This window comes from Buteo buteo, chromosome 7, assembly GCF_964188355.1.
Source record: "Buteo buteo chromosome 7, bButBut1.hap1.1, whole genome shotgun sequence".
Lineage (NCBI taxonomy): Eukaryota > Metazoa > Chordata > Aves > Accipitriformes > Accipitridae > Buteo > Buteo buteo.
The window spans coordinates 30,502,880-30,516,818 of NC_134177.1; the positions used below are offsets into that span (position 1 = coordinate 30,502,880).

Below are 13,939 nucleotides of genomic sequence, written 5' to 3' on the forward strand. Positions count from 1 at the left end.
GGGGTGGCGCTTCCGCCGCGCGGGGCACGGCGGCGGCGGGGGCCCCCGGCCGGCCCGGGCGGCGGCGGCGGAGTTGGTGCCGTGGCCGCGGGGAGGGAAAGTTGCGGGAGCCGGTGGGCGGCCCGGTTCGGCTCGGCTCGGCCCGGCACGGCCCGACCCGCCATCTGGGCCCGGCCCCCCGCAGGGCGGTGGGAGCGCCCGGCCGCCCCAGCGGCGCTGGCGTCTGGCTGGCGTCCAGGGCGGGGGGACGGGGGGGTGGGGGGCTTGCAGCCTCGGAGCTGGGGACCCCTCGGCCCCCCTGCTCCTGTTGCTTATACCCGAGTTGTTAGTGCGGGGTGTGCACCAGGCCGTGGGGATAGTGGTGGGGCAGGCAGCCCGCCTGGCCTGGGGGCGAGAGGCCGCTCCGTGGCTTGTGAAGGAGGGACGGACCGCTGCCATGCAGCGGTGGTGTTTCCCTGACCTTTGGGGTGGGAGAAGCGGTGTGCCAGCCCGGGGTGGCTGGTGGGTAGGTTGGACCTGCTGATGGGACTGGAGCTGGAAACCGTGGCTCTGGGGAGAAGCCGAGTGTAGGCAATGCCCCCTGACCAGTGCTGGGCGGCGGGAAGAGGCAGGAACACCAAGCTGGGGTCCTGAGCTGTTGGACAGCAAAAATAACAAGGGTTCTGCTTGGTAGGAAGAGTTCTGCCATGGGTGCTGGTGACTCGGTGACTGCCCTGTGCTGGGAGGTGGTGGGTGGCCACGCTTTGCTTTTCTGGGTGTTCCTGGGGGTGGAGCAGGGAGCACAAGCAGTGGTTGAGATGAAGTGTGACTTGGGTGAAAGAAGGTAGTGGTAGCATCCATAGAGCAACTTAAAGGCATGCGACTCCCAATATCAGTGCCAAAAAACTGAGGTTCTGGTAAGACTGTGTGTTTAAACTACATTGGGCTGCTTTATAACTATTGATGATTTCAGTTGTGTTCCACACAATTTTGTGGTACTTGTAGCTCTGTAGAGTTAGTCTAGTAGTAGCGTTTATGAAGTTGTTGAACGAAAAGCCGCCTCCAGGTCACACTGCTAATGCAACTGTTCTCAAATTGTGTCATGTGTTTGGTATGGTGGATGACATTCATGTCTGGATTCAGACATCTTAGGACTTGCTTAACTTTTCCCTGATAGGGGTGGCATGGGAGCAGGATTAGTCCAGATTTTCTGGATCCAAAGCAGTTTTGCCTTGTCTAGTGAGGGTTTTTTTGTTCATGTGTAGATAGCAAGGTCATTCGATGAGCGTTTATACAGTATAATCCATCAATCTGTGAAGAAATCACTGGACCACAAGGCAGTGTATAGGTTGCCTGTCAAAAGGTATTCCGACTATGGGAAGAAGCTCTTTTATGGAACTAGAGGCCAGTTTATTCTTTCTTTCTTTGTGATTCAACTGTGATGAATTTTTGGTGGATAGCCTGAGAAAGTACACATAGTGGGTGCAGCCGTTTTTGAAATGGCAAGCCAACCCATGACGCAGCAGGATTTCTGGGTGAGCAGGAGCGGAGGGGCTAACTCCAGGGTTGTGATTAATCGGAGAGGATGTAATTTTTACCGGCTGCTCAACACAGAGTTGAAATTCTTGGTTGCTACTGCTGACGGACATGCTTGTGGATTTACAGCAGTTGGAGGGGGTAGTGGAAAATGGTACTTTTCTGAAGCTGAATGAACAGTTAGTGCCGGTTCTGGAGGTTCAAAGCACCTCTTCTACAACCCCTGTATTTAAGGACTGGAGCACGTGGCAGTTTGCAGCTCGTGGTCTCTGGTGGTTCCTAACATTTTACAAACCTGCTGAAGTTGCTAAGTGCGCTGTGAGACAGCATTTATGGCCAAACGTCCACACACAATAGGCTGTGGACAGAAGTTGTGAGGGCAGCTGAAACCCTGACATTAGAGCTTTGTGACTGGGGTCTCCAAGCTTTTCAGCTACTGTCTCTGTCCGTAGCCTGCTCTTTGTATTGTGCAAATTTTTATGTGACATCTGCTGAAACTGCAGTATACCTTTTGATAGTTGAGAAGGTTTATGAACATTAAATATTTGGATGCATTGACAAAATGAGTTACTTAGGATATTCAGAAACTCAGCAAGTGAATATTTTTGGTTTGAAAGAACCCTTTTCTCAAGAAGAACATGTACCTCAAGTTTGCACTGGTGATTTTGGATTCTCTCCTTTCTTTTCCTGTGTTGCAAAGACTTGCCCTGATATAAGGTGGCTAAATATTGATATTTTAGATATCATTTTAGTAGGCAAATGAGCCCATAGAAGCATAAGGATGCAGTGGGAGAGAAACGCTTAATTGTGATGACTTTCTAAGAAAAATCCTTTTACTGGGATAAGAATGTGTCTTTATTGTAACATTTGTAAATTGTTTTCTGGTAAAATGCACAAAAGACTTGGAACACCTTGCTGAAAATTTGAAAGTGCTAGTTCTGTAGTTAACACAAGACATACTGAAAGCAGAAAACTTGTTGTCCACTTAAGTTATTGCAGGAATGTGAAAGACTAAATTTGGATGCAGTGCTGTTGAACCGGTGGTTGGCCTCTTGGAGATCTGGCTCTCCCCATTATGTACCTTGAAGTGCCGAAGTGTTTGGGTGAGGCTCTGGCTTCTGATGCTTGGAGTCAAAACCAGGAGGTGATGCTGAAGTCTGGTGCCAAGATAAGGATGCGCCTTATCTAAATCTGATGTACTGGCTTCAGGACTTAAAAATGTCAACCAGAATCTGTAAGATACTTCATGCTTTTTAAAAGTTTTGGGGGTTTACTTCTAGTCGCTCAAATTTACCACGTGGAGCTCTGAAACTCCCAGTGCAGAGTGCCATCTCCTCTCGCTTGCAGTGCTGCTGTTTGCTCATTTGGCTAAAAATAGAAAGGAGTAGAGTTGGTTTTCTTTCTTGGAAGAGAAAGAGAAATCTGACAAAGCTTGAGTTCACCAGCAGATAATTGTTTTGTTGTTTCTATCCAGGACATCTAGAGATATGCTTTATTCTTAGCAATATTTTGCTTTTCCAAACTGATTTAACTTTGTTGGTTTGGATGCTGAATATGTGATCAGAATACAAAGACATATTTCTTTGTTCCCCTAGAAAATAAGGGTTTGAGTGAACATTATTTTGATCCTCTGTTTCAACTTTTCTGTCTGAAAATATGCTTCCAAAAACAAGTGTTGTTTTGGGAAGGTCCACGCTGATTTTTTTTTATTATTTTTTTTTTAAGGTAGACACTACCTTCAGCTGGCTGAAAGAGCTGAAGAGAAGGAGCTGCAGAGGGAATCTTCTCCTTAGTTCTGGTTTTGTACCTACTTGCTAATTTCTGACATGTCCTGTTGAAGGTCTGAACGTAGGTAATGATTTCACCACTTGACAATTTGTGTGTATCATTCGTGAGAGAATACCCAATAACTCAGGTCCTTTTGCTAACATTAGAAGGAACTATGCTCCTGGTTTTGATAGTTTTGCAATGTTTTCTCGTTTGCATCTCTGCAGGCATTTTAGTATTTTGGAAAACGCTTTTTAATAATAACAGTATGCTTGAGATGGCAGGATGCCTTTGACAATAGATTAATCGGGATATCTTTACTGAGCCCAAACTCACATATATCATGTGTATCCTGTTTTGAAATGTAGGTTCAATATAAACTTGATAAATTTGGTAACTCTGTTTTCATGTTATGCAATCTCAACGCCGCCTTATTTTGGAAGAAAATGCTCATTTATAAATATGGGTAATTCCATGTTTGGTACAAGTGGTGCAAATACAAGGTTTTTCATCCCTTCAGGCATCTGACTTTGATACGTGCTGCACTCTGTGTACCCAAAGATGGAGAGCGCTGGCTAGCCACAAGCTGCCAAACACTCGTTCCATGATTATGGTGCTAGTCCTGTCCAGGGTGGATTTGTAGTCTCAGTCTTAAAACAAGCAAAAAGGCATTGGTTGCACAACATCATTTGGTGGGACGGGCCTCTTGGCCGTGGTTGCCAACATTATTAGACACAAGAGCTTGATGTGGGAGTGTATTCTGAGTTCCAGTAGCACAGTTATTAATCATTTATTGCAGAACTGAGAGCAAGAGGTTGAATTCTTAAGCCCATCCTCACTCAGCTGAAAGGCAAGTTGTTTCAGGTGGTTCCCAAAAGTAATGTTTTACTAGAAAGCAGCATGAGGCAACATCCAGCCAACTGTGTTCCTTGCTGTGCCGGATTTCAGCAGAATATGTGCTATTTATTCTATAAATAAATCTAATGAGTCTATATTCTGTAATTCTCCATATAGCAGACTTGTATTATATTGGCAGGTTAGCCAAGTGAGAAGTGTTGACAGATTGTTCAGCTCACAGGAAAAAAATATTTCTTTATAGAGTTACATAGGACTAGACCTATGTGTCAGAAATGTTTCTAAATGTCAAATACTCTTCTGCAATAAAATAATAAAAATCAATTCATCTTGGATGCATTTTTTTATATACTAGAGCATAGCATGTGGTGGTGCTTTTTGAAACAAAAATCAAATGACAAGCTGAGAATGTTTGCTTTCCCCCACATGAGGGTTTCTCCCTCCTTTTTAGGGTTAGAATCCCCAAGGACCAGGAAGATTCCAATGTGTTAGTGTTTAAAAGAGGACAATAAAACTTCATTTGCAAATGGATAATGAATTCCATCTTAAATGAGTGATAAATACACCAGTTTTTGCATTGTTATTTTCTTAGATCTGTTCACTAGGACCACAAGAGCTTGTTCCTGCTGGTGGAATTGCACAAGATGGTTAAGCTGATCTGCCAGTCTGCCACAGCTGGGAGAGGAATCTCTTTCTCCACAGCCGCACAGTTTTTCCCCCTTTCCTTTGTGCTAATGCTGCTGCTGGCTTGACCTTTCCTTGAGCTAGCTGAATTCCCTGCCTGGCAAAAACCATCTGCTTGGGAGGGGTATTTTTCTGCCAGGTGAATGAATTGAATCAGGCCATCAGAGTAAGCTGTTGCTAGAGGTGATGCAAGGTCCCCAGCAAGAATATTTTTGGGGAAAAATAGTTCTGGAGATAGAGACTCTTGCTTCTTCAGATGGGAGATTCAGATTGACTCAACTGTGTGTGCTCAGCCTAGGTGGCAATGTTCAGTGTGGAGGCCATCACTGTGTGTGTAAAGTTGGGATTCCTGTGGGTAACTCTTACCTTTACTGAATTCCTTCTGCCAGCTTTGCTGTCTGTAGCCTGTGGTCGTTGTTCCATTCTTTGCGGCGGGTCCTGTCTGCCTTACCATGAATAATGTCGTGTCATCAGCAAATTGTTAGCATTCACCTCCTTTTCCAGATGTAAGAATGTCCCAAACAATTTGGGCTCTAGCTCATATTTCTGTGGGACTCCACTGGTGGCCTTACTCTATTGTCAGAAGTGACCATTTGTTTTGCTTTTTGTTTCCTCTCTTTTAACCAGATAACTTATCCGTGCAAGGCCTTTTATTGCCGTGGCAGCTTAATTTCTTTAAGAGCCTTTTGTGAAGAATATTGTTAAATATCCCTTGGAAATTAAAGCAGGCTTTATCAAGCAGAGTCCATCGGTGCATGGGTAAGGCAGATATTCTAGAGAACTCCTGTAGGTTTGTGGAACTTGACTTTCCTGTACAAAAGTGAGGTTGATTTCCCTGTCTAAGTGCTGTCATCTATTTAGCTGTCTACTGATCTACCAAGTTAGGCTCACTAGACTGTAGCATCACTCTGGAGAAGAGGAGGCTGAGGGGAGACCTTATTGCTCTCTATAACTACCTGAAGGGAGGTTGTAGTGAGGTGGGTGCTGGTCTCTTCTGTCAGGTGGCTGGTGATAGGACGAGAGGAAATGGCCTCAAGTTGCGGCAAAGGAGATTTAGGTTGGATATTAGGAAAAATTTCTTTACTGAGAGGGTTGGTCAGACATTGAAATAGGCTGTCCAGGGAAGTGGTTTAGTCACCATCCCTGGAGGTATTAAAAAAGCACGTAGACAAGGTACTCCAGAACATGGTTTAGTGGGCATGGATGATGGTTGGACTCGATGATCTTGAAGGTCTTTTCCAACCTAAATGATTCTATGATCACAAAGTGTTAGGTGAGAGAGTAAACACAATTATAAGTTGTGCTGAAGCGTAAGCACTGCTTCAAGCAGTAGAGTTATTTGAAGGCTGTTTTGATTCACTTTCACATGGCTTCTTTGGTGTCTAATAATTTTGTTTTTCCTGTAGCCTTAGTTTAACAGGACGCTGCTTGGGGGGAGAGGAATTAAGAATCTCTCTTGTAATAAACAAGTCTTTTTAAAAATGTAGAGGAACTTGTATATTTTGGGATCTCAGTTTTCCTGAGGTCAGTGGAAATTGGTCCAGGGACTGAAAATTATTGGTAGTGGAAATTAGAGAAAAGGACAGAGAGAGAAGGATGTGCACACAGAATACAGTCATGTAGGCCTGTTTTTCTTGGATACTGAGCTTACAAAAAACCCAAACAAAACAACGTGTTGCAGTGATACTGTAAAACAAATAATATAGTATAGGGAGTGCTAGTCACCACTGTAGAGATCATCCTTGCTTACAGAGCTGAAGTTTTCAGGGTCTGCCTTCCTTTGACTACTTCCAAACTGCACTTGGCAATCTGTAACAGTTGTGTTCTGCTGTACATAATGCTCTGAGAATGAAAGTGTGAGTGAAAGTAGAGAATTAAAATGGTAAGGATAGCTACCAAGCCTTTTGAGGGATTTCTCTGAAACACTGCAACATTTTAGGTACTCTGCCCTTTTAGTTACAGATCATGGTTTGTTTATTCTTCATCTCTTTTCTATTCTTCAGCTCTTTGAGGCTTTTTCTCTTTTAGCACTAGCTGATTGTTCTACTTGTATTTGCATAAATCAGATAAAATTCGCCTATAATGTGTCCTTTCTCATCCCTCTAAAAAGGGTCGGTATAGTGGGTCAGAAGAAACGGCATAATTTCTGTGGGTTTGTGCATATCTCTTGCCTTCCCCAGTCACATGGGTGCTTTTTCTCTTCAATGTGTTTTCTTTCACTAAGCTCCATTTGGAACAGTTTTCTCTGCCAAAGTGATAAGATGGAGCTGAAATTTAATTCATGTTTCAAAATGTTTTAAGGAATTTTTGAATACTAATTATTATGCTATTGAACAAGACTCTGGATGTGTTCAGAACCTGAAGAGGAAGAGAAATGTGGAATATTGTACTATTTCATTTAAAATGGCCCATCTGAATTGCGGCAGTGCTGTCCATTTGCTGAGGTGGAAGAGAGAACGGTAGGTTGGATGGCAGTGAGAGCTTGCGGTTGGGTCCTATCAAACATCCCCAAAGTTGTAGTGTAACAAGTGGAACCATCAGAGTGGAGCAGAAGGAGGGAGACTGTTCTGTGCAGCCTGTCCCATGGCTTGAAGATGTCCTCACTCTGCTGCACTGTTACAAGTGAGTGGGAGAACGCAGGCAGTGCAGTTAGTAAAATTTCAGGTATTACCTATGCTCATAGCACTGTCAGAAAAGGAATGGAAATGAAATGCCCCACTTCTTGTATTTTTCGTAGTGTGTTTTGATATTAAACTGTTATACTTTGTTTTCTCCCCAAAAGGAACCAGAGAAGCTGCTTGTCTTTCGCTTTGCAATGAAAGTTTTTACACACTTCTGTTTGTGTTGGTGCAACTGTAGAGCACTGGAGTTATGGAGTGGAGGCACTGGTGCATGGTTGTCTAATGTAAATTCTTATTGCCTGAGGTGGCTATTGAATTGTGAATTTCTTGTCTTGGAGTTGAAATGTTTGTTAATGCCATAGCCATTAAAGCTGGTAAAACAAACTTCTTCCATTGGTATGCCTTACTTTTCTGATTTCTCATTACTGTTTGTTGATTTAGAGCATGTTGGTGTTCAGGTAGAACGTTGAGAGGGATAAGACAAGGGTGTTAGTGAGGAGTAAGAATCAAGGTAAGCTAAGTGTCACATTTGTGGGGCAGGAGGAGGAATTGCCAGTTCTAGCTGCCATTATTTCCTAGATGTTTTGTTTTCCCTAGCCAAATGCATTGTTATGAAACTGCTAAAACTTGAAAGTGTATCCTTTTCGAAACCTTCAGAATATTTCCTTAGAGATTTCTGCCAGGGCTTAATCCATTAGGAGTGCCAGGCCTTTTGCAAGAGTGTTGTCATTCACCAGCGTCATCCATAGCATTAGTGCAAACCTGGATTCTCTCGCAGTGTAATGCCAGGCTATACCACTGGTATTTTCTGTAGTAAATTCTGAGGTATTGCTAGGGTATGTCACTGATGTAGTTCATTTTATTGTGAAATACACAGCTAAGACTAACTCTTTCACATCTTACTTGCCCATAAATTTTTGGCAGTCAGCTCCTTTGTTGTCTTTCCCTCAAACAACTTCCTTGACCTAAAGTCATGCTTTGATAACACCCACATCTAGAGTTTAACTATTGTATCTGCCTCTGTCCCGAAGGCAACATGTTGCTCCTTTGTAAGTCGTGTTTGCATTCAAGCTTATGTCAAAAGATAATGACTTTGTGGCAGTAATCACAAAAAGCATTCAGCGTGTGGGACAATTCGCACTGACTTGTAGTTCCCTAATTCTGCTCTCTTCACCTACCATACTGGTAAATAACAAGTAGCACCATTGCTAAATGTTACAAAGTGCCATTAGATTTGTTTATACTGTTTGAATCCTGAATGTGTGTGCAGATTCGCTATTACTGGCAGAGGCGAGCATGGCGCAGGGAAAAGCTTATGGAACTAAGCTATGATGTAACAAATATATAATTGAAGTACATGGGTACGTACAAAAACATTGGCCTGCAGCTCGCTAGAAGAAATTAATTGCACAGTGAGCTCCCTTTGGACCAAATGAGGTGACAGGAGTGAATGAACCAGACTTTGCATTGCATGCTGGTGGCAGCTAATACAGAAAGTATGCAAGGTAACTGCAGCTCCTGCAGCTCCCCTGCTTTTCTTTGAAGTAGTGTGTTTTATAAAAAAAAAAAAATTAGCCTTTTTAATCTCTAGTCAAGCTATTGCTAATATTTGTTGCATGTCAGACTCTTTCAGAGATGATTCAAAAGAAGGTGTGTCTCAAGTTAGTTTAAGAACCGTTCTATCCTTCCTGCGAGCTCCTGCATCTGATGTTACTGGCAGAGTTCCCTGAAATGGAGGCTTGACTTGAGGAAACAAAAAGCTGCGATGAAGAAAGGAAAGAACATATTGGTGGAAGGTTAGAAATGATCTGAAAGTTGTCTTACTTTCACTAGACTTTCCTTTTCACAGCAACAAAGACCGAAACTTTATGGCACGTAGAACAGCCTTGTTTGTATATTTTTCTTAGGTGTATGTTCAGGCAGTTAGGGACTTTAGTTGCTGGGGTTTTTTTTAATCCTAAAGGGGAACTTAGGTTATAACGCTGTTATAAATGGCTCAGATGAGAATGTCTGTGGCTGAGATGAGTATTGTTAGGCAGTTATTCAAATCTTGTTTCCAATAATATATGCCTCTGACAAACAAGCCATTCTGACTGGAAATTCCTGTATTAGATTTTTAGCTGCAGACTGATTATTTTTGTTGTGTTCCAACAAAAATTATTGAAATTAATTCTTGAATATAAGATTAAGGAAATGTTTTTGGCCATAAGTACACTTTTTTCCCTAAGGATTTCAGTGGGAAACTGCTGAATTTTGCTACTTTAGGGTGAAGATCTGTAGTTCACCTGTTCCATGCTTTAATGTGAGTTGTTACTTAAAAAATATTAAAAAATAAAAAATAAATAAAAATCCACATAGCTTGACCAGTTTATAAGCATCTGCAAAATAGTAAATGGTAGCTTGGTTGGGATTACAGGGTATGTTTTTTGGAGTGGATCTGCACTTAGCAGATTTCATTATTGTGCAGATTTTCCATAAGGAACAGATTGCATGTGCCACATTGAGAGTAACCTACACTGTATCCTTCCAACTTTGTCAGGAAGGACAAGAGTTTGACAGACATAAGTCTGTTACTATGTAAACACAAGCCATTCCCTGAACACCAGACTATCTAAGTATAACTTCCAGGGTTTGAAAACTAGGCTTCAAATTCTTTGTTGTCATGAAGTTGCTAAAAGGCAGATCTTGCCAATCGGGTATCTTTTGTGCTATATCCATGTTTCCTCCAAAACATGCAAGTTACTAAAAACTCAAATAATGAACAAATGTTTTTTCTAACTTTGTTTAGGAGAGAACATTTGTTTTGGCTGAAATCTTCCAGAGCAACTTAAACAGACACCAGCATGGGAAAATGAGTAAAACTATCAGGATATAACAACATTTTTGTGCTTGGGCAGTTTAAAATGTCATAGTTGAATATGAAGTAAAAGAACAATGTAAACTTTTTTTAACCCTTGCCAAAGCTAACTGATGATGTCGACATCAGAATTGTTAGTGCTTCAAAGTGCATTATAAAGGTGAGCAAAAGTGTCCATATATAGAATGTCTCAATTTTCCTATGATACCCAAGTGGAAGGTTACTCTGCTGGGGAGCCATTTGGTGACTTAATTTGTTGCATGGGTATCAGTGCTCTCACTAGTGGAACCCAGTGGCTCTAATACCATTTTTTCCCCTTAATTCTAAATATCCTGATCATATGTGATGAGAAAAATTGAGAGCACCCTGCCCCCTCCATATTCTGTTCCTTACAATCTTTTTTCCTTACTCTACACCTCAGAAGAATTTACCTGTATTACCAACACAGATTTAACCTTGCAGTATGTTTTCTTGAAGACTGCTACCCAAAATGTTCAAGTGGTTAACAGTGTCATGTGATATCTCCTTTGCAGTCTTCCAGCACCTGGCTTTTGAGTAGAAATACATTACTATTTTGTCCTGTAATTCTTTTTCTTTAGAAACAGTAGTTTATTTTTGAAAAATGGTGAAGTCTTTATCACTTGGACATCTTCGTCCTCTAACTGGGACATGCTGTGTTGTGGGAATATACGCTATAAAGATTTTTACTGTTGAAGTTTTATTTAATGAAAGAACTGGTATTGGGGAGACTTATTAAAGTGTGTTTATATCTAATTATTTTATTTGAATTTTTTCACTTTTTTTTGTGTGCATTGCTGGAATCACTAGTGACATAACTCTAAATCCAAATTCATGTTGCTTTTACAGCCACTAAGGGGTATTAAAACTGTAGTGTTTTGAGATCTCTATCTAATCTTGTGTTTTACTGTAACAATGGACTGGTACTAGAATGGTTATTTACTTCTACTTTTGTGGTTCTGTCTGGGTTTTCTTTGTTTCTGGAAGAATACTGAACAAAAAAAGAATTAAAAGAGACCTTGAGTTAATCCCTTTCTCTGTCTTGAGGGAAGATAATTTACAATATTCTTGACAGATGCTTGTCTAATCTCTTAATTGCTGGAAATTCCACTGCATTTCTTAAGCAGCTTATTCCAGTGCTTTATATGCTTACTGCTTGTTTTTTTCTAATGTTTAGCTGACACATTTTGCAGTAAACTTCAATTTTTATTTGGTCATGTCCAGCTATTTCTGATGTACCTGGATGTATTTGAGCTATCACTTTTATCCCCCTTGATCTCTTCTCTAACACAAACTGTGTCTTTATATTTGAGTTTCCCAGTGTTTCCTCATAGATCTTGTCTTCTGATCCAGCTCACTGCTTTGTAGACTTTCCCCTACCAGTTCATGTCCTGAAGCCCAAACCTGGGCATCCTGCTTTAAGGCTGAAGATTTACTAGTGCTAGGTGGATTGTTCTCCATTTATTTATTTTGAAGAGCTCTTCACAAGGCTCCCTTGCTCTGCTGTTATCCTTTTGTTTGTAGTTCATGCAAGGTTTTGAAACCAATCCTAGTGTTTGAGATTCTGCATTAGCCTGTACCTGGTTGCCTATCTGGATTCACTCTTGGTTTCTGTCACAGAGAGGCATGTTCATCCTTCTTGCAAATGGAGGAATGAAAAGTGGGATGGGAACCAGCATGGAACACAATTGTCACTGGTGAAACAAATCGATATTTGCCCGTTAGTAAAAACAGCTTCCCCTATGTGGTTAGCAAGATGTACAATATAAACATTTTATTAGTTTCTTGGCTGAGGTGATTTGATCAAACAGGAGCTGTGGCTTTCTTACTGCTCTTGTCTAGGAGAATCAGGGCTTTCCTTTTTGATGTTGTTGCCTGATGCAGTTGTCTGTGTTGTCGTTTGATTAGCTGCAGTCTTCAATATTCATGAAGAGTAGCGAAGAAAGAGGCTGCCTTGTTTGTTCAGCGTCAAGCTGTTGAAAGCATACATGGAACATCGGTTTCTCTACATCTTTTGATTTCAAATGCTGGTTTTTTTGTTACTATAAAATGGTACAAATCTTCATGACTACTGCTGACAATACCGAAAGAGGATTTGCTTTTTTTATGGTAAAAGTATAATAGCAGCTTTAAGAGAAAAGAAAAAAGCTGGGGAAGAAAATTTGAAAATATGTGCTAAAAAAATGAAAAAGGGATACATTTAATGTGAATGTAGTCTCTGGTTTTTACAGTCTTCCTCTAAAATTTGCCTAAGAAACAACTGTCTTCCAGCATGGACAGTATTTGCAGCTTTTGTTTCTTTCAGACTGTAGGTATGTTTTTGTACCAAGTAGGGATTTTTTGAGCCTTGAAACCAGTCTTCTAGATATGACTTAATTAGCAAGATTTATTTATTATCTATTTGGATCCTGGCTTCTTCAAATAACAGTATTTGTTTCCTATTAATGTATAATCTTCAGTGAATAACTTCAGACATAGATCTGAATTGGTATTATACTATTTTAAGTGCATGATGATTTGAAACTTGGATTTCATTCCTTATTTGCTTATTTTGAAACTCTGTCTCTTACTGTGTTTTACAAGCTAATTTTCCTTGGGACTATTGGTAAAGGTAGGATGAAGATGTAGAATTGCAGTGGAACTAGCTTGTGGTTTCTAGGCTTTACTGAATTTTGTTCATTTAGTAGCTTTATGTTGATGCCTAATCTTTTTATCTTTTTATTAGTGAATTTTTGTTCTCAGTGTTTTCCCACCTGTTGTTTTTTTTTTTTTTTTTAAGATGGCAATCATTGCTATCACCTTTACTGCCCTCCTGTCACCCCCAAGCATCTGCTTTTGACTGATTAGCCTCTGTTCACTCCACCCTTGTCCCTGCTTCCTCTATGAGCAGTTTGGCTCCTGCTTGGAGCACAAGGTCATCTGCCTGGCAGGGCTTAGTGGGTTGTTCCAGGCCATGCCTCCAGTAGGGAACAAGTGCTCTATACAGCTCTCAGAATAAAATAGAGGATATTGTATGTTTCACTTAGCAGTTACAATGCTGTCTGCACTTGCCAAATCATTAGGAGCTGCTAAGTTTGTACTGTTTTTTTGGAAACACATTGAATGAATTTGAAATTTGTTAGCAGTTGGTTTGTCATCAGGTGAACAAGTCTTTCAGTAGTGAAAAAAAACCAAGAGGATAGTGATTGAACAACCTTCCTTTCCTCCTGTGCGTCCTCTCTGTTAAGCTACAGAACTGCTGGAACTCCCCAGCAGTGTTAGCTGTATTTTGCTGTGCTGTTTCTGTGGTGGTGGTTGTTAGTAAAGGCATGTTGGAAGACAGGTATCTCTGCAGGTTAGAGAGTAGTTTGTGGTCTAATGTATAATAATTGTGATACTGAGGTTTGTTTGAGGGTGGAGAAGTAGTTGGTGTTTTGATTCTATACTTCTGTGGCAACCGCATTTCTTACTGTGGCTCTCAACCTAATGGAGCATGCTTTGTTCTGTAATTGAGCATTTTACTAGGTGCAACAGTGTATAGTACAGGAGTAAATGATTTCTCAAGTAACTTGGCTAGTTCTCTGACAATATGGGTTTCTTCCCTATCATTGCAGTTGGGAGACAATCAGTACTTTATTCTTCA

General features: G+C 41.1%; 1 protein-coding gene across 13 annotated transcripts in view; it reads left to right on the forward strand.

Moving 5' to 3' along the window:
• The window catches only part of STAG1 (STAG1 cohesin complex component), a 202,801-nt gene that overhangs the window by 565 nt on the left and 188,297 nt on the right, over nt 1–13,939 (forward strand). For 2 of the 13 annotated variants that reach the window (XM_075032123.1, XM_075032125.1), the window contains exons 1-3: nt 249–3,367; nt 9,066–9,238; nt 10,231–10,459. The exons of 1 other annotated variant lie outside the window; for it this stretch is intronic. The gene's annotated coding sequence lies outside the window, so the exon portion shown is untranslated. Of the gene's footprint in view, nt 1–248; nt 3,368–9,065; nt 9,239–10,230; nt 10,460–13,939 lie in introns of those variants that run through there. 10 more of the 13 variants (XM_075032128.1, XM_075032124.1, XM_075032130.1 and 7 more) reach the window with 9 other exon arrangements.